The 25261-nt window shown below is 40.8% G+C and overlaps 1 pseudogene; it reads left to right on the plus strand.

Annotated features, from left to right (window-relative positions):
- Nucleotides 1–2275: 2275 nt before the first annotated feature.
- On the plus strand, nucleotides 2276–20143 carry LOC146368621 (uncharacterized; annotated as a pseudogene).
- Nucleotides 20144–25261: the final 5118 nt, after the last annotated feature.

Here is a 25261-nt window from a genome sequence, read left to right on the forward strand (position 1 = left end):
TCAAAGTCACTTAAATGACTTCTCTTCTTTTTCAGCTCATAGAGGGGAAGAGTTTTTATCCACCTGCTGTCATGTAAGCAGAGCCTCAGAGAGCTGTGAGCATGACTGCAGGCTCGTACTGTGGGTTTCCTGCCTGCACACTGAACACGTATTTTCACAGGTCACACACGAATCTGAGAAACGAGCCTGAAGCTCTTCTGCTTTCTCTTCTTGCAGTGAAGGTTTTTTGTCCTCACAGTGAATATAAAAGAGAACGAAGAGCAGAGACCTCAGAGGATCACACATCTGTCTACTGTAAGTACACCGACGCTGCTTCACTTTATGTTTTTGTCTTGATTACTGTGGTGGAGAAAATTTAAATAACTTAAAGTAACAGGTGCAGTTACAGCAGGGACTGTTTCCTATTACTTAACAATTAAGAAAGTGCAACAAAATCTAAAAGTCACACTGAATCTAAATATTATGTTTCAGAGTTTTAGATTCATCATTTTCTTTTTATTACAATTGTCACAGTCCTGGGTCTTTTGAGTTTTGGACTGTTGCTTCAGAACTCTAGTTATTATTATTTATATTTGTTATTCATATCGTAGTTTGTAGTAACTTTGTTTTGATTGAACTAGCAGCAGTGAGAACATCTGACTCACATCTGACCAAGCAATGAGTTATTTGACACCGTGCTGCCCTATTAATTAATTCAATTCGATTTTATTTATATGGCGCCAAATCACAACAACAGTCGCCTCAAGGCGCTTTATATTGTGAGGTCGACCCTACAATAATAGATTCAGAGAAAAACCCAACAATCATATGACCCCCTATGAGCAAGCACTTTGGCGACAGTGGGAAAGAAAAACTCCCTTTTAACAGGAAGAAACTAACGGCAGAACCAGGCTCAGGGAGGGGCGGGGCCATCTGCTGTGATTGGTTGGGGTGAGAGAAGGATAAAGACATGCTGTGGAAGAGAGACAGAGATTAATAACAGATATGATTCAATGCAGAGAGGTCTGTTAACACATAGTGAGTGAGAAAGGTGACTGGAAAGGAAAAACTCAATGCATCATGGGAATCCCCGGCAGCCTACGTCTATTGCAGCATAACTAAGGGAGGATTCAGGGTCACCTGGTCCAGCCAGTCTGTCAGTTCCTTAATCTTAATTATGCAAATTCTCATGACCATTGATCAACAACCACTGACCAAAACCCACTGACCTCCCAGCCCATTGTTCCTTCAGTGGGCTGGTTTCAGTCATTATGCAAATGTCCTGTTTACAAGATTTGGGGAAACCTGCAGTCAGAGACTGAAGACGTCACTTGGATGATGATGAAACGTTTCTCCCACAAAACGCTACGTCCAGATGAAAAGAATCAACTTTTGGAGATTTACTTACCTGGATGATTGAGCACGCATCAAGACGGATGTAAATTGAGTACTGTTTCTACTCAATGTGAGCAGTCAAAGCAGTTTCTTTCTAATTCACACACACATTCATACAGTGCTTCTACTTAACTTTCACATACTCGCACAGATACCATCCATCCTTCTATTTTCTTTCACTTATCCAATTCAGGGTTGCTGGGGGGCTGGAGTCGACCCCAGCTGCCATCAAGCGAGAGATGGGCTACAACCTGGACACCAGCAAGCTCACATTTTTCAATGAGTCAGGAAATACACATTTTTCCCTAACACTAAAACTAAGAAAATCCTAAATGGTCAAAAGTGACGAGGCAAAACTGAATTTCTGGTTTGGTCGTCCTCAAGGACAGACAACGAAAAACAAACAGCAGCAGATGTCATGGTCCTGACTCTGGTGACTCAGTGTTGTTGATTATTAATATTCTTTGATTGGGTTTGTTTCTGGTTATATCTTTTGGTGTTTTCTAGTTCTTTGCTTTTGCCTCTAAGTCTTCCCTGTGTTACACGTCCCTTGTTTAGTTTCTTGTCTAGCGTCTCCTGTGTCTCCCCACTCAGTCATGTCCCCATGTCGCAGTTTGTTAATCTTGTCTCTGTGCTCCATCTTTGCTCTGTCTTCACTGTCAGCCAAGTCTCCTTGTTTGTTAATGTTTTCAGTTTTGCTTCCTTTCCGTCTCGTTAAGTCAGATTCGTCCCAGCTGTGTTTCCCATTCCCTCGTTACTCCCTGGTGTATTTAAGCCCGGTGTTTTCCTCTGTCCATTGTCACGTCGTACCCTCTCAGTGCTCCTGGTTCCTATTGTTGCTTCTCGTCAGTTCCTTGTTTCTAACTTATTTGTTTCTAGTTTCTAGTTATTATGTTTTGTTCCTTGTATTTAGTGTTTGAGTTCATACAGCACAATAAAAGCTGCCTCCTTTCGTTCATCCCTTCGTGTCCTGAGTCCTGCATTTGGGTCCTACATCCTGCCTGCCACAAAGTGTCACATGACAACAGGAAAGTGAGAACAGAGAACTGATAAGCTGTTTCTGATTACTTCCAGTTCACACTGAGCCATGGACTCTAAATCTGGTGGTAGAATGGAGATGGCAGCACTCGGCCGGCCTTTTGGCCTGGGGATGCTGTACGACTGCCGCAGCGATGAACTTGTCCCTGGTAAGATTTCATCTTTAAAGTTCTTTACATGTTCTTTACGTCTTTACATGTCACAAGCAAAGTTTCATTGTTTTTTTGTTGTTGTTGTTGCTTTGTTTAATAGTAATCCGTTTAGGAAGCACGGTGGCACAGTGGTTAGCACTGTTACCTCACAGCAAGAAGGTCCTGAGTTTGAATCTATGAGGGCAGGTTAACTGATTATTCTAAGTTGCCCATAGGTGTGACTGGTTGTCTGTCTCTCTGTGTTAGTCCTGCCCAGACTGGCGACCTTTCCAGGGTGAACCCCGTCTCTTACCCTGGGATAGGCATTTATAGTTGCAAGAAAAAAGTGAATTCTTTTCACTTAACACTATTTCTGTATTGTTTCTACTTGAAATGTTGTCTAGTCTTTGTCTTAGTTCCAGTGATAGTTTATTCAGATTTCCTCTGTCTATAAACCAAACAGACGAGAAACAGAGAGCACGTTTCTGCCATATTGGCTGCTCTTCATTGGTTAAATTCCCCGCACATACAAGGGCTTGAACAATCAGGCCCTGTAGTATCTTAAAGACCACCTAGTGCCGTATCACCTGAATAGAGCACTTTACTCTCACACTACTCATGCTTCCAGGATATTTGAAAGTAGAACATGATCGTGGCCTCCAGCTCGCACTGGAGCAGTTCACAGCTGAGTGTGAAGCAGCGGGAATGAGAATTAAATCCAAGTCTGAGGCCTCAGCTGGAAAATAGTGGAGTGCCCACTCTGGGTTAGGGATGAGCTGCTTCCCCAAGTGGAGGAGTGTAAGTGTCTCCTGAACGAGGGAAGAAGGAGACTGACAGATGGACTGGGGCTGTAATGATACAGATACTGCACGGATCACCTCCTGTCACAGTGAAGACAGAGCTGAGCGTAACACAGAATTCTTTTCAGTTCTGTTTACCATTTTGTAACCACAGAAATACTCGTTGGAGATCCGGCTTTTGAACAGGGAACTCAAGGGGGAACAAAGGGGAGGTCAATCAGGAGAGTTTGGGGGAAAGGCTTCATCCACAGGAAGCTTTGCTCTGCTTCACTGGAACACCTGACTGAGTAGCTTTTAGCGAAATCCTTAGCAAACAGGTTTACCTCCATTTCCCTGTGAGCAAATTTAATATATTCAGTGATGATCTAGATTACTGGCTGCCAGTTCACTTCAAATGTAATAACTCCATACTGCTTGCACACAATAAATGATCTCAGATTGTTTACACCATTTACAAAGACGAGGAAATTACATTGTTTCTCTAGGAGATCACACTGTATTTCATGAATAATTACCACTAATTACAAAAAAAAATACATTAATTTCAATCCAACACGTGAGGCCTTCACATTAAATTTACTTTCTGAATGAATCAATGAGTTCAACTTGATTTTTGTCTTTTGTTCTTTTCTTTTTTTGCAGGAATCACGTTGTGGGATCGTGATGCCCTGATGGAAGACAGGGGAGACAGGCCTCAGATATACAGTGATTTTGAAATGGTTTCATCTGAATCAATTCAGGAGAAATCCTCAGCTCTAAACGTTAGTGCGTCACTAAAGGCAAGTTTCCTGGGTGGACTGGTTCAGGTTGATGGATCTGCCAAATATCTGAAAGATACTAAATCTTCCAGAAATCAGGCCAGAGTAACACTGAAGTACAAGGCAACCACAAAGATCCAGGAGCTGTCCATGAATCATCTTGGAAGAGGAAATGTGAAGCATCCTGATGTTTTTGATCAAGGCTTAGCAACACATGTAGGCACAGCTATTCTTTATGGAGCACAAGCTTTCTTTGTGTTTGACCGTGAAGTTTCTGAACACGAAGATCATCAAGAAATACAAGGCAGCTTGAAGATGATGATCAATAAGATTCCCTTAATTTCTATAGAAGGTGAAGGTTCTCTGTCACTGACTCAAGAGGACAAACAAAAAGCTGATAAATTATCTTGTAAATTTTATGGAGACTTTCCTCCCAAAAACTCCAACAAACTTTCAAGATGCCATACAGGCCTGCCAAGGTCTGTCAGGATTACTGGGACCCAATGGAGAAAATACTGTACCAGTGAAGGTCTGGCTGCTGCCACTGACATGTTTAGATTCTTCTGCTGCTAAACTCGTCCGTGAGATCAGTATAGGATTAGTTCAAGAAGCACAGAGAGTCCTGGAGGACTTCAGTGAGCTGGAAATGAGGTACAATGATGTACTGGGAACCAGCACTGCACAGCAGTTCCCACAGATTGGTAAGAAAATGAAAACTTTCAAAGAAATGTGCTCTGAGCTCAAGCTGGATTTCCAAAAATCTTTGGCCAAGAAACTTCCATCAATCCGAGGAGGAGGAGAAGAGGAAGCTGAGCTTGCAGAGATCCTGAAGAAGAGACATTCTTCACCTTTCAACAGCAAAAGCCTGAATGAGTGGATGGACTGTAAAGAGAGAGAAGTTGACACTTTAATGTCTTTTACCAGCAGGATGAAAAACACCAAAATCATCTCGTCTCAAAATGATCTGTACAAGGAAAGTCTGAGTGCAGAGCATGTTGTGTGTTTTGTTTTCACCTCTCTGGGAAAGGATGAACCGTACCTCTCAGCTTTATCAAGATACTTAAAAGGAAAAACCAACTCAGACCTTCAAGATCCTCACACTCATGATGTAGAGAAGGAAAAATGGTACGCCTCAAAAGAAGTAACAGCTGAAATGAGGAGAAAAGCAAAACTCTTCAGTGATTTTGCAGAGGCCAACAAGGAGAACAAGAACATGAAGTTCCTGACAGTGGGGTTAACTAATGAGACACAGGAAGGTTCCAGCATCCACCTTTATGAAGGTGGATTTGCTGTCAGTGAGAACTTTGAGCCTCCTTCAAAGCCTGAAACTGTGACAGCAGCTGACATAAACCACAACAGTGTGACACTGAAGATTTCTCCACCCAGATTTGGAGCAGAGAACATCACCTCCTACTCTGTTGAGCACTGTGTCAGTGGAGAGGATGGATGGCAGCAGAAGACAGAAGCAAAGGCTGAAGAAGTCACAGTGAGAGATCTGAAGCCAAACACAGAGTATGTGTTCAGATGCAGAGCAGTGACCTCAGCAGGTGTCGGGCCGGATAATGTAATCAGTGATGCCATTAAAACCTTACCCTGCAGCCCTCCTGGAAAACCTCGACTTGAACCAAATTCAACTGCGATATCAGTGAGCTGGGAGAAACCTGCTGAGCTCGGAGAGGATGTGAGGCCTCTTTTTTCAAGATGGCTGCTAGGGTGCAGACACACAGCTTGGCAGGTCCTGTGCTTTTGCCAAAAAACCCACCTAAAAAACCATCTAAAAACCCCTGGATCTTGACATCAACTTGTCTTTTTGTCTTTATACATTTTTATATTCTGTGGAGTTCGACATGTCCAAGAAAGCTGGATAATTATACCACTTTCCCAGCCAAATGGAGTACACATCTTTTGTTCACAAGATTCTTGGATTTTGGTCATGCTAGACCACCCCCAGGTGATATAGAACTAAATCCTGGACCTAATTTAAACATCAGTGATTTGGACTGGCTAGAACTAATTAGCCTAGTTAGCCTATGGGCACAGCTATCTCTGCATTGCTTTCCACCTCAACTAACTGTGCTACAACCACCGTCCCAGTTAGTAAGGCTACATCTTCAGCTAATAGTGTTTACGCCCCTGTTGTCCGGGCCTCCACTTCTGCTGTTTGGGTTACCACCTCAGTTGCCTGGGTTTCTGCCTCAGCTGCCTGGGCCTCCATTTCAGCTGCCTGGGCCTCCGCCTCAGTTGCCTGGGTTTCTGCCTCAGCTGCCTGGGCCTCCATTTCAGCTGCCTGGGCCTCCATTTCAGCTGCCTGGGCTTCCACCTCAGCTGCCTGGGCTTCCACCTCGGCTGCCTGGGCCTCCACCTCGGCTGCCTGGGCCTCCACCTCGGCTGCCTGGGCCTCCACCTCGGCTGCCTGGGTTTCAATCTTGGCTGCCTGGGCCTTCATTTCAGCTAGCTGGGCTTCCACCTCAACTGCTCAGTCCTCCACCTCGGCTGCCTGGGTCTCCACCTCTGCTGCCTGGTTTTCAATCTTGGCTACCTGGGCCTACACCTCAGCTGCCTGGGCTTCCACCCCAGCTGCTCGGACCTCCACCTCGGCTGCCTGGGCCTCCACCTCGGCGGCCTTGGCCACCAACGCGGCTGCCTGGGCCCCCATCTTGGCTGCCTGGGCCTCCACCTCGGCTGCCTGGGCCTCCACCTCGGCTGCCTGGGCCTCCACCTGCTGTACCCAAACTACAGTCTCCGGACAACAGATGGAAATTAGCCCTTGGCTATAATCTGGCCACCGTGGATCCAGCTGATATCCCCGAGGTGATGGAGGTGATGAGATGGATCCAGGAGAGGGGATTTGTGCTGTCAGGGGGCCTGCATGGTGGCACTGTGGTCGCCAGTTACCCTTTTGATGACTCAGCCTCCCACGAGCAAGAAGGTCACGACAGCCCGTCGGCGGACGATGGTCTGCTTCGCCACCTGGCCCTGGTACATTCCCAGAACCACCCTGTAATGAAGACCGCTTTTTGTCTACATGAGGTGCAGGAACAGTCTGTGGAGCAAGAGACACCATACTTCTTACTCCTCTCAAAGGGAACAAGGTGGGATTTTACATCTTTTAGAAGTTTCTCAAATGTGATCATCAGCAGAGATCTCATTTCAACTGATTTAACTGATTTATTCATTCCATATTACTGGTTTATTTCCCAATCCTCTCACCCCCCAAAGAGATCGGGCACTAAGAGAAATCAGTCTGTAATCCTACAGAAAAAATCTGTGAAAAGAAAATGTTTTATTGTTCTTCTGCTTCTTTTATCTGGAAATGTGCAACCTAATCCCGGTCCAGATTGCAAATGCTTAAGTACTCCTTGTGATTTCAAAACTCGAACAGGTCTTGGTATCACTCATTTAAATGTCAGAAGTCTTCTTCCCAAACTTGATTTTGTGAAAATTTGGATGAAAGAGTTAGATACTGATATTCTTATATTATCAGAAACCTGGCTTACTAAATCAATTACTGACAAAGACATTGCAATAACGGGCTATAATCTTTTCCGTTGCGACCGCCCCAGAAAGGGTGGCGGTGTTGCAATTTATGTAAAAAGCAAATTCCATGTTACTGTCGATTCATCGGTATCTGTTTGTAAACAGTTTGAACTTCTTGCCCTCAAGCTCCAACTTTTCAAGGGCTATTTTATTACCATTGTGGGCTGTTATAGACCCCCCTCAGCTAGTAGTGAGGCTTTAGTTTCACTTAGTGAAAAACTATCTACTTTAGATTTTAATGAAATTGTGCTGGCCGGAGATTTCAACTGGGACTGGTTGTCCTCTGCCTCAGACAGTTTTAAATCCATGTGTGATTCATATAATCTCACACAACTAATTTACAGCACAACTCGTCCAAATCTTAAATGCCCAGAAAAGTCATCACTTATTGATTTATTTTTAACTAATATGCCGTATAAATATTCTCACACTGGGGTTTTCGCAAATGATATCAGTGACCACTGTGTGGTAGCTGTAGTCAGACAATCGAAGCTCCCAAAATCAAGGCCACAGATAGCTTTTAAACGAGATTTTAAGCATTTCTGTGAGCAAGCTTTCTTTCATGACTTATGGGACTATAACTGGAGTAGAATCTACCTGATAACTGATCTTGAGCTGGCATGGAATTATTTTTATGATACTTTTATCAAAATTATAAATAAACATGCCCCTATCCGCAAATTTAGAGTAAAATGCAGAAACAACCCTTGGTTTTCTCCTCAGCTCTCCAGTCTACTCAAAAAAAAGGGATGCTGCCTGGGCTAAGGCCAGAAAAACTAAATCCGAAGCGGATTGGCTGATTTTTAGACAGCTCAGAAACCGTTCAACTTCCTTAATTAAAAAGGCCAAATCAGAATTCTATCTTTCAAATACTACTAAACATTTGAACGATCCTAAAAAATTCTGGAAAATAATAAAATCTTCTTATGGGGACATAACTACAAATGAGATGCCAACTTTTGTTGTAAAAGACTCCTGCACTTTAACAGAGAAATGCGACATTCTAAACTGCTTTAATGAGCATTTTGTTTCTTCAGGATCTCTATTTGAATCTTTATATCCAGATTTAAAACAGCTTAATCAACAAGAGGCTCTCTCTGCAACCGTTCAAACTGAATCTGTGGTCAAACCCTTCAGTTTTTCTCCGCTAAATGTTTTTGAGGTCCACAGGGCTTTAAATCTGTTGGATCTAAATAAATCTGCAGGACCAGATCAACTTGATCCCTATTTTCTTAAGTTGGCTGCAGATTTTATAGCAGAACCAATAACTTACATTTTTAATCTTAGCCTCTCGAACAGTGAGATCCCTGTAATATGGAAATCTGCCTATGTTCTCCCTTTGCTGAAAGGAGGTGATCCTTCAGATGTTAATAATTACAGGCCCATATCTAAATTGTGTGTTCTAGCAAAAGTTCTAGAAAAGTTCATTAGTGAACAACTGAAAGACTTTTTGGACAAAAATTCAGTTCTTTCCCAACATCAGTCAGGATTCAGAAAACAACACAGCACAATAACTGCTGCTATTAAAGTGGTTAATGACATTGTTGATTCGATGGACTGCAAAAAATACTGTGCTGCTCTTTTTCTTGACTTGTCAAAGGCTTTTGATACAGTTGACCATGCTATTTTATTAAATAGACTAAACAATATTGGTCTATCTGTAAATGCTGTAAGTTGGTTTTCAAATTACTTGTCAGCAAGAAAACAGTGTGTCCATGCTGCTGGGTCTTCTTCCTCTTTTCTCCCAGTATCCAAAGGAGTTCCGCAGGGCTCCATATTAGGGCCATTGCTATTTTCTCTTTACATAAACAACCTTTGTGATAATTTGTCAAATGCAGCATTTCATCTTTATGCAGATGATACAATTATTTATTGTTCATCCCCTTCAATAGCACAAACCCTGCAATTTCTGCAGTCTGCCTTTGATGTCGTTCAGTCCCATTTAACTCAACTTAAGTTGGTGTTAAATCCAGAGAAATCCAAGCTCATGTTATTCTCAAATGGCAAAGAGTTGTTAGCTACATCTCCTAAGATTAAAACAATTCAAGGATCTGAAATTGAAATGGTCACATCTTACAAGTATCTAGGGATCATTATAGATCAGAATTTGTCATTTAAGACTCACATTCAAAGGCTTGTGTCAAAGTTAAAACTAAAACTAGGTTACTTTTTTAGAAACTGATAAGAGATTTTTTAGTTTTGTGATTATTGTTTAGTTGTAGCTTCATTTAAGATAGGAGAGCTCGTGAGTTGGAACCAGATGTGTAGAGGAATGCGGTGACATACATACTACATCCTGAGTTAACGGTCACCCCCCTCTCTCACTCTCCTTTTAAGGAAATGTTTAAGTTTCTATACATACCAAGCTATCTCCTATTTCAACAGACAAGCTAAAGGTTTCTCCTATTATGGAAACGTTTTTGTATACTGAACATACCACTCCCACTTCCTTGAAAGCTCACTTGGAGTATAAATAAAGAATGCGCTGAGAGCCCTGCGCGGTTTTTCTGTCACATCTGTTGTGCGCACTTTGACAGCAGAGCAGATCGGACTGACCGCCCATGCGCATGTAAAAATTAGATATCTGAGTGTGACTTCATTTGCCTTTCTAATAACTTTTCTCTTCACATTTTCTTGGTCCTCCGAGCCGGAGAGGAAGCATCGGCCGCCGTGTCCTGCCGTCGTGGAAAGCTGCACTGAAATCTGTCCTCTAGGTAGGAGTGAAAAAGTCCAGGGACGCTAAAATTCGATTCCTGGCCAGTGTTTTATCAAGTGGTCCACGACGCTGGGATCCAGTGGCTGACTTTCAACATAGCCAGAGAATCTTGGGAAGGTAAAGGAAGTCACTCATTTACACTCGCGTAAAACGGACTTTGGTCTCACCCGCCGAAAGGGTGTAATTAGTCTAATCCACTGCACGGATTTGTAAAAGCGCTGGGGTGATCCACCGAACGGATTTGTAAAAGCGCTGGGGTGATCCACCGAACGGATTTGTAAAAGCGCTGGGGTGATCCACCGAACGGATTTTCAAAATAAACGCGTTGGGGTAATCCACCGAACGGATTTTCAAAATAAACGCGTTGGGGTAATCCACCGAACGGATTTTCAAAATAAAAGCTTTAGGACTGGCCTTCCGAAAAGGTCTGCGCGATTGTGTGAAATGTCTGTTTAAATGTTTGTGTTTTCTGTGTGTTGAGAGTGAATTGATTTAAACAGCACAAATACGCTGCTGAATCACTCTCATTGTTATTGTCATTTTATTTCCTGTCAGTAGCTGACGTACTGGTGACAAAAGAGAACGGTTGAGTTCCGCCTCATAAAACTGACACCGCTCCACTAATTAGAGTGGAGTAGAAGGGCGTAGTCAGTAACCACTCTTTAAGTCTAATACCAGAGAAGGCTCTGCAGTTCTGTTTTAATGGGTAATCAGCCCACTAAGTTTACTGTTGACGAACAGTGGTTAGGAAAAAAGTGTCCAGGCGCCGGACAAATTAGTGTGCAAAGATGGAGAAATTCTAAAAAGACTAAATGAGAATGTAGCCCATCTGCATTAATACAACTTAAAGAAGCATTACTGAAAGAAATAGGAGAGACAAAAGAAAGAAAGAAAGAAGGAAAACGCACGTAAGAATTAGAATATTTCCAAGCATGGAAGAGAGAGGCAGATAGACGATGTGAGAATAAACAAAAGAAACAAGAAAAGAAGAAAGAAAAGGCAGAGGTATTAGACCCCCCACCATATGCTCCACTCGCTGCTGCGAGGCCGACCCCCACTTTTGCTGCTGTGAAACCAGCCCCCACTTCCGCTGCTGCGACCCCCCTTAAACAATCCTGTGATCCGTTCAGACCTCAACCTGGTCCTTATGCAGAGGCACAAAACATGTTAGATAAAATAGCACTAGGTGAAAATCCACAGAAAAAAATAAAAAAATAAAAAAAATAAAAAATAGGAAAAGATCGCTACGGAGGAGATATGGGAGGTGATGTTGATCCACCTGGTCCTCCCGGCATTTTTCCCATGATAGCAGTACTAAACCCCAGATACGGCCAAACCGCAGGGGAAGGTGGAGAAGGTGGAGAGGTAACAGACAGGGACAGAGGAGGATTTAGAGGAAAGGGCCAGAGATATGTAGGACAGACAGACTTACGCGAAAGAAGTGAAGAAAGAGATAATACGTGCTGGAATTGTGGCAAGGAAGGGCATTTCGCCAGAGATTGCAGACATAAAACAGACAAACGGCAATATTCAAATGAATGACTAAATGAGAAAAAGCCAAATGAAAATGATAAAAGTGACGCAGAAGTATTTACTGTCTATCAATTAGTGTCTGAAGTAAAAGGCAAACCTACACTGACAGTATATGTTAATAGCAAACCAGTGCAGATGTTATGTGATACAGGAGTATGTAAAACCGTTTTGAACAGAAGACCACAGGAAGTACAATTCTCAGAAGATACTCTAATAGTAAAATCAGCATCAGGTCACACTACAGTGCAGTGACTGACAAAACCCTTATTAAGTGAAAACTAGGGATCAAAATAGTTTAAAGTAGTTTAAAAAGGTTGGAAACAGACCCCACCGAATAGATATAAATATAAGAAGTACAAAAATAAAATAAATAAAGACAAAATTATATTAGAACTTATTTTTACCGTATTGAAACTAATAATAGGAAGGATAACAACCTGTAAGCTGATATTAACAATGAAACATAGTTGGCATGACAATCATGCCCAGAATGTATAAAATCAATAAAAGGAAATAATTCACACGAAAACCTTTTAAATAAAATAGAGAGATGCATAAGGTACATTAGGGCTGTGTCATTGTTCAGCCAAGGAAAGTGTGTGAAAAGGTAAATGTCTCCAGCTTGGGAAAGGGTGAAACTGCAGATCACCCGAAGCCCTTGATGGATACAAAATAAAATATAAAATGTATAATAATAAATTGCTTGGTTCGCCACGCAACAGAGAGAATGAATGTGACTGAAGGTTGGATCTGAGATGAGACAAACAGAAGACCGGTCTAAGAAGTAGGTGCAAACCTGTTTAGAGAAAAGCAAATTTGTACAGATTGGATGAATTCTAAATTATCTGTTTGCTGAGTAAGATGATCCTAACTATTAAATTGGCTCAGTAGTAGTATAGTGGTATACACTAATAAAATATTGTAATATACTATTGTCATTATATAGAAAGAAAAAGATGATAATATTAATAATGACATAATATTAATAATGAGAAGCAACCTAGTCAGTTATGATGTGAAGTGGATGATTGTTATGAAGTAATCTGCATCAAGCTTAAGGTTTGCTCAAACTCAGTATAATGACACATGAGATGAAGAAAATAAAGAAACTATCTAAACTAATTACGTGCATAGAGGCACTTAACCTGCTTAAACATCTGTCATTTATCCTGGATAAAACATTACTGAGATATAGAGCACACCTATAATAACAACTAATAAGCCAAACCCTGTAGACAACAGCTAAAGCTACAGGATTGAGAAGCTGAATTAAATATGTGGACACTACTAAGTTGATGAGCATGTTACACATTTTCTTTTATTTTTATTTATTTGTTTTTAGAGCAGAAGCTGCATTAAAAGCCAACACATGCAGCTGTCTGTGAGCTCAGTTTTTCCCTCACACTTCTGCTCTGTTTCAGTAGCAGCATTTTTCTTTTGTGTCCTGACTCATGTATGTTTCCTGTTTTGTTTGATTATTTTATTTTGTTGATTTGGAAGTGAATTTGTGACCATACTTGTGGATCACAGTGACACATAGTGATTAGGCATATGATTTACAAATGCCTAGTTTTAGAACTGTGAGCAATTCAAAGTTTAAAATATATATATATATAAAAACCCTAACTTCAAAGTTTGAAATGTGTGAGATGGGTGAGATGGGTGGATTCTTTGAAAAACTAGAAAATATCTAAAAATGCATTAAGTGAAAATGTAATGTTGCATCTATAGAGAAGACAAAAGAAGCATTCGGTTATTTAAAAATAGGCATTACAGACAGATACAGTTTTAGCACTGCCTGACTATGATAAGCCTTTCTACTTACGTGTAGATAGAGGAGCAGGTTATATGAAAGCTGTGATAACACAGGCATTTGGAGAAAAACAACGCCTGTTAACATTCCTGGTGAAATTTAGACTCGTGTAAATTAGACTCTGTAGCGTCAGGCCTGCCTGCATATGCAAGGCTATGCAGCCGCAGCAGAGGCAGTAAAAGAGTCGGCTGCACGTATGCAGTCATATGTGCATATGAATTGCACGTAGGCCAAAATATAAATATATACACTGACAGCCAGTTTGTTTTTTCAGCAGTGCACCACTTTGCCAAAATTTGGCATAACAGAGGTATGGTCACCTCTACGGATAACCCCGTGCAACATGGCAGCTTATTAAAAATCTTATTGGAAGTGATTAGCTTGCCAAAACAATTGGCACTTTGTAAATGTGCAGCACATCAAAATGACAATTTTATTGTCACAAAAGGAAATAATTTTGCAGATCAAACAGCAAAGCAGGCTGCACAACAAACGATAACGCTTCTAACATCCGAACATTGTACACAAATACCACTTGATGTACTAAAAACCGAACAAAAAGCTGCAACAGTCACTGAACAGAACAAGTGGCTGAAATGTGGAGCACAACTGAAAGATGACTTAATGGTCTGTGATGGAAAACCAATATTACCAGAGTCGTTACACAGGACAGTGGCTGTAGTGACACATGAAGTAATACATGTGTCAACAGGAGGGAAATATAGTATAGATAAATAATACTTTTACACTATAAATTTTGAAACTTCAGCGAAAAATTTGTAAGAACATGCCTATTCTGTCAAAAACACAACTCACAAGGAAACTTAAGACCTAAGAGAGGCCAGTTCTCCACACCATCCACATGGATTTTATTGAATTGAATGAATGTCAAGGATTAAAATATGCCTTAGTGATCATAGATGTGTTTTCAAACTGACCAGAGATATATCCAGTAAAAAGCAGAGGCAATCTTCATTGCAAAATGTTTATGTAATCATTTTATTCCAACATATGGTATCCCTTCTCTGATAAGATCAGACAATGGGACACATTTTGTCAATGATGTGATCAGTAAGGTCTCTGAAGCACTAGGATTCAGCATAAGAAATCACTGTGCTTATCATCTATGGAGTGCAGGGTTAGTAGAGAGAACTAACGGCACCATAAAACAGAGACTCAGAAAATGTCTGAAATAGATAAAAATGCAAAGAGTTTAGTTTATTTAAAAGGCAGTGTGTGTGAGAGGATTATGAAATTATTGTGTGAATGACGTTACATTTTAGATTAGAAGTTAGTAGAATTACAGAGGGTTTGTAGACTGTAAATACAAAATGAGTTTGATTAGCCTGTAGAAACACAAAAGAGAGTAACAGGAAGTGTGTGTGTGTGACAGGAACTTTGCATGCCCATATAAGGAGTGAGCACCCAGAGAGAAAAACAGAAGAGACAGACTCTAGCCAGATGAAGCAAATGGAGGCTTTAAGAAAAGAAATGAAAATGATATTAATGGTATGGTTTAGTGTGTCAATATAGGTCACAAATAAATAAAGGTGGACTTCTCTCAACCTAGAATTTTGAGCATAGCAGCAAAACCATAGATTAACATAATTGGGAGAAAACAAGCCAAAGTTTGGCTTAAAATTTTATAGCTTGACCTCCCACTTGTCCCGATCCTGAGAAGAAGCTCAAAGGACAGTCAATCTCCTGATGAAGACCAACAGAATATCGTGGAATTGAAGAATTAACAGCAGGCTGGTAAGAACAGTGTGACATGACTGTTTAAAGGCACTGAATGTGATATTTTGCCTGGCTGGGACTTAATCTAAAAGGAAGAAACAGAGAAGAAACAGATTGTGTTTGCTGGAGATTTAAGACAACAAAGGACACTTTGAGAAGGGTACAGGGGCCAGTGGGAAGGTGAAGCCCAGAGGAGTATAATTGGGTTGAAATTGAAGCCTGAACTTATGATGGTGTTTAGAGATGTCCACCAGATCACAACAAAGAGGTAAACAAAAATAGAAAACACACATATATAAATTGTTACATGTGAAATTATTTTTGGAAAGAATCAGAAGTAAGATAGTTTGAATCAGACCTCAGTGAAAAGATGCATGAATTGATGCAAGTGAACCAATAGATAAATCTGTTAGAAAGACAACTTTAGTAGAAAGAATGGCAAAACCAGTAGAAAATAGGGATATTGTTTTGAACTGCCGTGCGACGCTTCTCAAGTCTCTTGCAGATTAAAACCAGGCGATTGGGTCCTTATATGAGTACTCCAGAGAAAGAATTGGAACTCACCTCGGTGGGAAGGTCCATACCAAGTACTCCTAACGACGCCAACAGCTTGCAAAATCGCTGAGAGGCCCTCTTGGATCCACCAGAGCCATTGCAAAAATGGAAGTGAGTGACAGCACAACCTAAAGACACCACCATCCCGACTCTTTGGTGATCTACAGGTGAAGGGAGGGCTGATTGGGTATATCCCGCCTTCTACTTCTCGCCTGTAGTCTACTCACCAGAGTAAATCGGTGTGTCTGGTCATCATGAAGATTATTCTGCTTACCACCTTGGCCCTGCTGCTTACAGCATGGACCCTGATGCACTTAAAGGATCAAGAAGCCAACATGCATAGAAGGGCATGGACATATGACAACTCACACCTGGCTGAAGTGACACAGGACCACATCCATCCCTGGATGAACAACGCCTGGTATAGATACATATATAATCGCAAAGAAGACAAAGATTGTTATATATGCTCACACATGCCTGCTACAACACAGCATGCTACATTATATGGCAGACTTATGAACATGATTCAAGTGACATGCGCAGCAAGCTTTGCCAGTTTAGGTTATCAATATTTAGGAATTGTCCTAAACCATAGCAACTTCCTGACTATTGGACTATAGTTTTGGACTGTTTTTAAATGCATCGACCAGCATCAACAAAGAGCAAAATCAGGAAATTGATGCCATAAGAATAACTGTTATGCAACACAGAGTTGCTCTGGACATGATCTTGGCAGAAAAGCGCGGACTGTGTTTTGTTTAATATAACTGGTTGTACATATATTCCAGACAATGTGCATTCTGATAATATGACAAATGCTCTACAATTACTTAGAAACGTTCAACAGGCACAGGTAACCGATTGGGCAAATTCACAAAGTAATTGGTGGAATTGGTTTATGAGCGGCTCATGGAAAACATTGATGTTTAAGGTTTTAATGTTTATTGGCCTAATACTTATTATGTTTTGTAAGAGGAATGGTATCAAGAATGATATCTCAATCTCTTGTTGCATATGTCACTGTGCCAGACGAGGAAGAAGGAGAAGACGATGAGTATGAAACTAATGTGATGAATGATTATGTTTGAATGATACACATTTTATGACGACCAGACCGAAAGCACTCACAATGTAGGGTCTGTGTCTGAAACACATTGATGTATTTGCTTAAAATCGCTACAAACAGGAGGGAATGATAAGAGATTTTTTAGTTTTGTGATTATTGTTTAGTTGTAGCTTCATTTAAGATAGGAGAGCTCGTGAGTTGGAACCAGATGTGTAGAGGAATGCGGTGACATACATACTACATCCTGAGTTAACGGTCACCCCCCTCTCTCACTCTCCTTTTAAGGAAATGTTTAAGTTTCTATACATACCAAGCTATCTCCTATTTCAACAGACAAGCTAAAGGTTTCTCCTATTATGGAAACGTTTTTGTATACTGAACATACCACTCCCACTTCCTTGAAAGCTCACTTGGAGTATAAATAAAGAATGCGCTGAGAGCCCTGCGCGGTTTTTCTGTCACATCTGTTGTGCGCACTTTGACAGCAGAGCAGATTGGACTGACCGCCCATGCGCATGTAAAAATTAGATATCTGAGTGTGACTTCATTTGCCTTTCTAATAACTTTTCTCTTCACAGAAACCAATCCTGTTTCTCCCTCCAAGTGAGAAAACATTTGATTCGTGCAACCTTTTTACCTTTATTGGATTATGGTGACCTGCTTTTTATGAATGCACCTGCCCACTGCCTAAAGAGGTTGGATACTGTGTACCATTGTGCTTTACGTTTTATTACTGGCTATGGAAATCATGTACATCATTGTTCTTTGTATGCTGCTGCTAAATGTCCATCTTTGCATATTCGCAGACTCTCCCATTGGTTGATCTTTATCTATAAATCTCTCCTTGGGCTGGTTCCATCTTATTTATGTGTTTATATGTGTAAAAACCACAACCAATACAACCTTCGTTCGAACAAAATCATACAATTGATTGTCCCAAAAATCAGAACAGAATTGGGGAAAAGGGCTTTTAAATACGCTGCCCCTGCTTCCTGGAATAATCTGCAGAAGGAACTGAAATTATCAGAATTGGTTACCTTGGGAGAGTTTAAGTCTGTCTTAAAGGAACGAGAGAACAGCTCTTTTACTCAGTGTGATTGTTTTTAATGTACTCTTAATTTGATCTGTTATTGTATATTTTACACATGTTTGTATGGGATATTGTATTTGTTTTAAATGTTATATACCTATGTGGTATGTGACTTTTGTTGCCATGATGCCAGGTCTCTCTTGGAAATGAGATTTTTAATCTCAATGAGATTTTTTACCTGGATAAATAAAGGATTAATAAATAATAAAAAAATAAATGTGCAGATATTGAGTTACATGGTGGAGTATTCAAAAACAGATGAGAATGAGGAAGCTCTGCAGTGGAACCAAACAGAGTCAGCAGGTGAAAAGGTGATCCTGTCAGGTCTCCAGTCAGATGCAGAATATGCAGTCAGGGTCAGATGTGATTGTGGTTCAGCTGGAAGAAGCAAAGAAAGCATCACTGTTAAAGTCTACACAACATTTAAACGCCTCGCAGAACTTCTCAGGATTAAAAGTGAAAAGATCAAATCTGATTCCCCCTCAGTTTACAAACTGCCTCTGACAGAAGAACACATGAACATATATGGATGCAGGAAGTTTAACTTTGGAGAAGAAAGCACGAGGCTGAATCGTACAATAATGGTTTTTGGAGCGACTGGATCAGGAAAGTCCACTCTGATCGATGGGATGATCAACTACATTGTTGGTGTCGAGTGGGAGGACAGTTTCAGGTTTAAATTCATTAATGAGGATCAGTCAACATCACAAGCTCACAGTCAGACCTCTGAAGTCACTGTTTACAAAATCAACCATCAGGAAGGATTTGAAATCCCGTTCTCTCTGACCATTATTGACACTCCAGGCTTTGGAGATACAAGAGGCATAGAAAGAGACAGAGAGATCACAGAGCAGCTACGTAATCTCTTCTCTGCTCAGCACGGTGTCACTGAAATCGATGCTGTGTGTTTTGTAGCACCAGCTGCTCAAGTGAGATCCACAACACAGAAATATGTGTTTGATTCAGTGCTCTCAATCTTTGGCAAAGATGTGGCAGAAAACATCAGGATCCTGGTGACATTTGCAGACGGTCAGCGTCCTCCAGTTCTAGAGGCAGTGAGAGCTTCAGGTGTCCCATTACCTACAGCTGATGATGGGCTGCCTGTTCACTTCAAATTTAATAATTCAGCTTTGTTTGCACACAACAGATCATCTCAGAATGACGACACTGTTTACGAAGATGAAGAAGAGGAAAACTTTGGTCAGATGTTTTGGGAAATGAGCACAAACAACACGAAGAGTTTTTTTGATTCTGTAGAAGTCACACAAGCAAAAAGCTTGAAACAGACCAACAAGGTCCTCAATCAAAGAAGGCAGCATGAAATAGTAGGACAAGTTTGGTGGAAATTAAGCAGACTGCGGTCAGTCGGGCTTCGGGAGCTAAAAGAGACAACTAAAACACTAAGAGAGTTTGAGGCGCAGATCAACAAAAATGAGAACGCCGAGTTTGAAGTTACAGTCATGAACCCTAAGCAGGAGGATGCTGGTAATTTCAGTACCAACTGTAAGAAGTGTGAGTTTACATGCCATTATCCCTGTCCTGTGAAAAAGGATGCAGCTGAAAATTCCTGTGCTGCAATGGATTCAAATGGATGCTGCACTGTGTGCCCAAGCAAATGTTCGTGGGAAGAGCATGTCAGCGAGAAGAAAAAAATGGGAGTATAGAGAGGATACACGGAAACAATCAGTCAGAGAGCTGAAAGAAAGCATCGGTGTCACCGATGATAAGATGACTGCTGAGGCTCTGGTTAAAAAACTGGAAAGTGCACTTTCTGATAAACTGCCTGATGTGACGGAATTGGCGAAAATGTCGTGTAAGTGTGAGGACACGCTTAAACAGATAGCACTGAAACCAGATCCTCTGTCCACCTCAGAATACATCGACATGCTGATCGAGGAAGAGAAATCAGAGGCCAACCCAGGCTGGGAGAAACGAGTGCGGCACCTGCAGGGGATGGGAGCTAAAATACCACAAACATGTGCAATACTGTGATTGGTCAGAAAAACAGAAACAAAAACAAAAAATCAAATGTGTGCAAGTCTTATTGTTCACATGATTAAGAACAACAAGAATAACGCTAAGTAATTCTGATGCACTCATAAATATTTACTGCATGGACATAAATGACTAAATGAAGCAGTAGTACTGGTATCAGCAGAGCTGTTGATCATGTTAATTAATTTACATAAAAGATCACAAATCCTTAAGTTGTTTTCTTTTTACCTAATTAAAGTTCAGAAGATAAGACAAACTGACTGATTGGAGACTTATTTAACTAAATCATCCTGCACCTCTGTGCCTCAGATTAATCAGTACATATGATTGTAATTTGTTCATCTGAACAAAATCAACTTGAGCGTGGATCAGGATTTTACGATTGTATGAAATCTGATCATTTAATGTTCAAGTAAAAATTATTTTCATTTTAAGACTTTCACTCCAATTGTTCTTTCTTACCTGTCAATGATCATTTATAAACTTGACTGCAATTAGAATTAATAACCAATAAATAAATTGCATTATACTAAAGTGTTATCGTCTGTTTTTGCCTCTAACTGTGAACGTCATTATAAATTGTTGTGGTAGAAACAGAGGTGGGAGGGTTGTTGTTCGATGTGAAGAAACTGTCTCATTGAAGACCTTTTACACTTTCTTTTTTAAATATTTTTTTGGCCTTTTTCAGATTTATTTGATAGACACAGTGAAGAGACGATAGGAAAGCGGGGGCAGAGAGAGAGGGGGGCAGACATGCGGCAAAGGGCCACAGGTCGGACTTGAACCCGGGCCGGCCGCTCTCAGCCGTATGGCATGTGGTCGCCTGAGTTAAACCGGCGCCCTTTTCACACTCTCATAGACATACGTGTCAACCCTCACGATTTTTCCGGGCGAATCCCGAATTTCAATGCCCCTCCCGAAAATCTCCCGGAGCCACGATTCTCCCGAATTTCTCCTGATTTTCCACCCGGACAACAAAAATGAAAAACCATATCCCAGAATTCATGGCGTCTCAATTCCAGTTTCCAACAGTGGCGGCAGCTATTTAGTTTTAATATTACTCTTATTACTCTTTCTGGTTGCAAAATAAACTTTTAACATATTTTCAGGCGACAATGTAGCTGTGTAAACTTTAAATAGCTGAGCCGGCGAGAACAGCAAACTCCCGGCACATCGTTTTCAACGCCCCGCGGTCTTTCGCTACTCGGGTTAAACATGATATATAAGTCACTTAGATAATCTAATAATGTTATTGTTTGACTTCTTTCAGTGTTTTATTTGTTCGTGAGTAAATCGGTTTGGCTGAGATTAAAGTTATTAGATTAGCTTAGATTAAATAAAGCTTTATTAATCCCCCGGGTGGGTTCCTCCAGGGTTTTCACACAGCTGAATAAACGTCAAACACAAAACTGATTAAACAGACGTGTGAGACGCCAGCATCCGGTTATATTTTAGATAGCAAGGAGCAGACGGCCAAGTTTCACTCCACCGAGAGAGCTCGTGACGTAATTCTGAAGGCTAGATCATCACAGTCGCTCACTTCCAGCCTACCCGGCCCACTTGGACCATGAAGGCCGGGTCCTCAGGTGGATGCAGCCTCTGAATTTGGACAGCCCCGCCTGGGGGACTGTATTAACGGTGACATTAAAATTATTTATTTAAAGTAAGTTAAAGTAAATAAACACTGTAAAATTGTGTCTGTAAGGTCGGGGGGGTCCCATTTCACTGCAGGGCAACCTGCATGTGGCGAATAAAGCTTTGATTGATTGATTGATTGATTGATTACAATTCCACTATTCATTCACTCTCACATTCTCACACACTGGTGGAGGCAAGCTACAGTTGTAGCCCTGGGGCAGACTGACAGATTGCGCCATCGGCCCCTCTGGCCAACACCAGTAGGCGGTAGGTTGCCCAAGGACACAACGACCAGGACAGAGAGCCCGGGGATCGAACCGGCGACCTTCCGGTTACAGATGCGCTTAGAGACTGTATCACTGTTCCTCCGCCGCGATCCACTCTGACTATTTTCTGAAGGGTTTGCTAGATTGTTTAAAGGATGTTAAGGCATGTATGGCATTAAACTTTCTTAACCTAAATGAACAGAAAACAGAGGTGATTGTGTTTGGTCCCTGTGACCTCTGCGACTTCGGCCCCTTAGAAATTTATTTAAAAAAAAACTTTCGTGAGGAACCTACGAGTGATTTTTGACTCTAATCTAACGTTTGATAAACAGATTAATGCTGTAATCAAGACCAGGTTCTTTCATCTTTAGCTACTTGTTAAAGTGAAGCCATTTCTCTGTTTTAGAGACTTTGAGAGAGCTATCCATGCCTTCATTTCATCTTGCCTCGACTACTGTAATAGTCTTTACTCTGGTGTTAGTCTGTCATCAGTTAGCCGCCTGCAGCTGGTCCAAAACGCTGCAGCACGATTACTAAATTGCACATGCAAGCGAGAACACATATCTCCCGTACTGGCATCATTACACTGGCTGCCAATTAGCTTTAGAATTAATTTTAAGATTTTATTATTTGTTTTTAATGCGTTGCACGGGTTAGCACCCTCACACCTTTCTGATCTTTTAAAGTGGTTCACTCCTGCAAGATCACTGAGGTCTGTGGATCAAATGTTCCAGGCTGTCCTGAGGTCCAGATTAAAGCAGAGAGGAGATCGGGCCTTTGCTGTAACTGCCCCTAAACTGTGGAACAAACTGCCCCTTCACATCAGGACCTCCCCAACACTGAACACTTTTAAAACCTGTCTGAAAACACACTTTTACTCCATGACTTTTAAATCAGAATGAGTTTGTATTACTTTTATTTATCTTATTTCTTACTCAAATCTTCTAATTTTATTATTCTTTTTCTTAACTTTTGTCATGTCTCCCTATGTTTTTATTTCTTTTGATCATCTTAATTGTCAGCACCTTGGTCAACATTTGTCGTTTTAAATGTGCTATATTAACAAATTTGACTGACTTGTTGACTTACTCCCAGGTTTTGTTGTATTCTGTCTTTTGATGTTGACTGCGGCCTGTCTCTTTTAATTTAAATATTATTCAAACGTGAGTCGTGCCGACTTGTCTGCTTTTTTTCCCATTCTTTTTTGTCATTTCTTCACATCCCTGATCTTTTAAATGAGCGTAACAGTACCTTAGACTTCCTAAGGATATCATTTGATGTGATGTCCATGAAAGCAGACACCCATGAATCCACAAAAATCACCGTATAAAAACACACTTGAAAGACAGCAAATATTTTATGTTTTTGCTGTAGTTTTGCTTTTGGACCAGCAGAGGGTGCTCTTGAATACTAATCCTCTGTTGGTCTGTGAGTTACCTGTAGCTGTAGAGTACAAGGACGAAGGATGCTGCCTACTACTCTCCAACCACAAAGACTCACCTGATGATATATCTGATAATATTATAGATCCCTGCAGGTGATGCACAGAAACACTCCAAAGCCAGCAGCTCAAACAGAAAGAGCCCTGGAAAATCATCAGTCTGTGTTTGGCCTGTGTCTCTAAAGCCATATGGATGTTTTTCCCCATACAACATAAATATAAGAATTAAGCATGAAACCAGGTAAAAAAAAATATGTTGTATGAGAAAAAGCAGTAAGTATCATAAAGGTTTTATAAAACCATAACAGTCGGTGGCTGTGTTTCCATCAGTCAGTGTAACGGGCACGTTGTACACGTCCTCGTATGAAGCGACAGGTCAGGACGTCTTCAGGCGTCCCAGATGCTGACTGAAGGTCTTTCTGCCTCTTTCAGGCTTTTTTCATGTTATTCTGAAACCAGAATTATAGCACAAGTGTCCATTAAAAGTTAGTTAAACTCTGGATCTTCAGATTGTGATGTTTCAGCTCAGTTTATAAAAAACTGAACCTAGAAATTTAAAACTTACTTTAATTATGTGAATTAATTAAGACCTGTAGGGATCTAACCAAACTAGCTAATTACTTCCTGGTTATTATAATAACTTCCATCACTCTATACATTGTAATCAGAGAAAGTACATTATCTAATGGATTTAAGGTACAGAGAAATGTAAATGTAAGACATCCAACCATCAAACAACACATGCTGCTCATGTCTGAACGAACAGGTAAAAACTTTGAACTCCATTCAGAGGTCAAAGTAGGTAAAAAGTCTGATTCGGATCACTCAGCTGCACAAAGGACGAGGTCAGAGGTCAAAATATTTCAATAATGACCCTGACAGTTGATCCATCCATTTGTTTTCAGATGTGCACTTCCAGTATAACAGGTTACATCCTGGGCAGGTCTCTGATCCCTCACAGGGAACAATCACGTGTTCTCACACCGTCACCAGTAAACCCAGCATGTGTTTGGACTGTGGGAGGAAGCCGGAGAGAACCCACCCGGGAAGAACCTCCACACAGGAAGTCTCACCAAGGAGCCTTCCTGCTGTGATCAATGCCACCCTGAAAAAATAATAATCAAGATATTTATTTTTAACTGCACAGCTATGTTTAATGTATCATCAATGACCACACACAGGCAACTAAATCATTATCTAAAATATCCATTTATGTTCGTTTTAGGCACAAACCAGAGAAGTTATGACTCACAGCAAAATCATCAGGACTAAAAAGTATATTATAGGAATATATATTTTAAAATATATACTTTAAACCATTTATTATAAAATAATCTTTACTTTACTAAAGTATAAAACACAAAAACACATGTTTGCTTAGTGCAAGGGCAGAAATAACAGAGCTCCTAAACACAAGCTAAACTGACTCATTGCATTAACTGTATATGGCTGAGCTGAGCCTGAAATAACAACACATTCATTATTTATAACCAATGTTTCAAGGTCAAATTAATCACAGCTGTTTACTTTGTTGAACAACACAACTCATTTCATTGAAAACACCTTTTTCATTCGCAATAAAATAATATCTTCATACCGTCATCCTGTGTCCAGCTCCTCTCCTGCTGCTACATCTGCTCGTTTCATTCATCCAAATAAAGTTGATCGATCACCAGCAGACTTGTGTCATAAAGGTGCAGCTGTGCAGCCTGACTGTGTGGCTCCCCCTGGTGGTTGTGTCCTCAAACAACCACAGAGAGTTTATACCTG

The sequence above is a fragment of the Perissodus microlepis genome, chromosome 18 (genome assembly GCF_051167445.1).
Source record: "Perissodus microlepis isolate ML-2025 ecotype Zambia chromosome 18, ASM5116744v1, whole genome shotgun sequence".
Taxonomy (NCBI): domain Eukaryota; kingdom Metazoa; phylum Chordata; class Actinopteri; order Cichliformes; family Cichlidae; genus Perissodus; species Perissodus microlepis.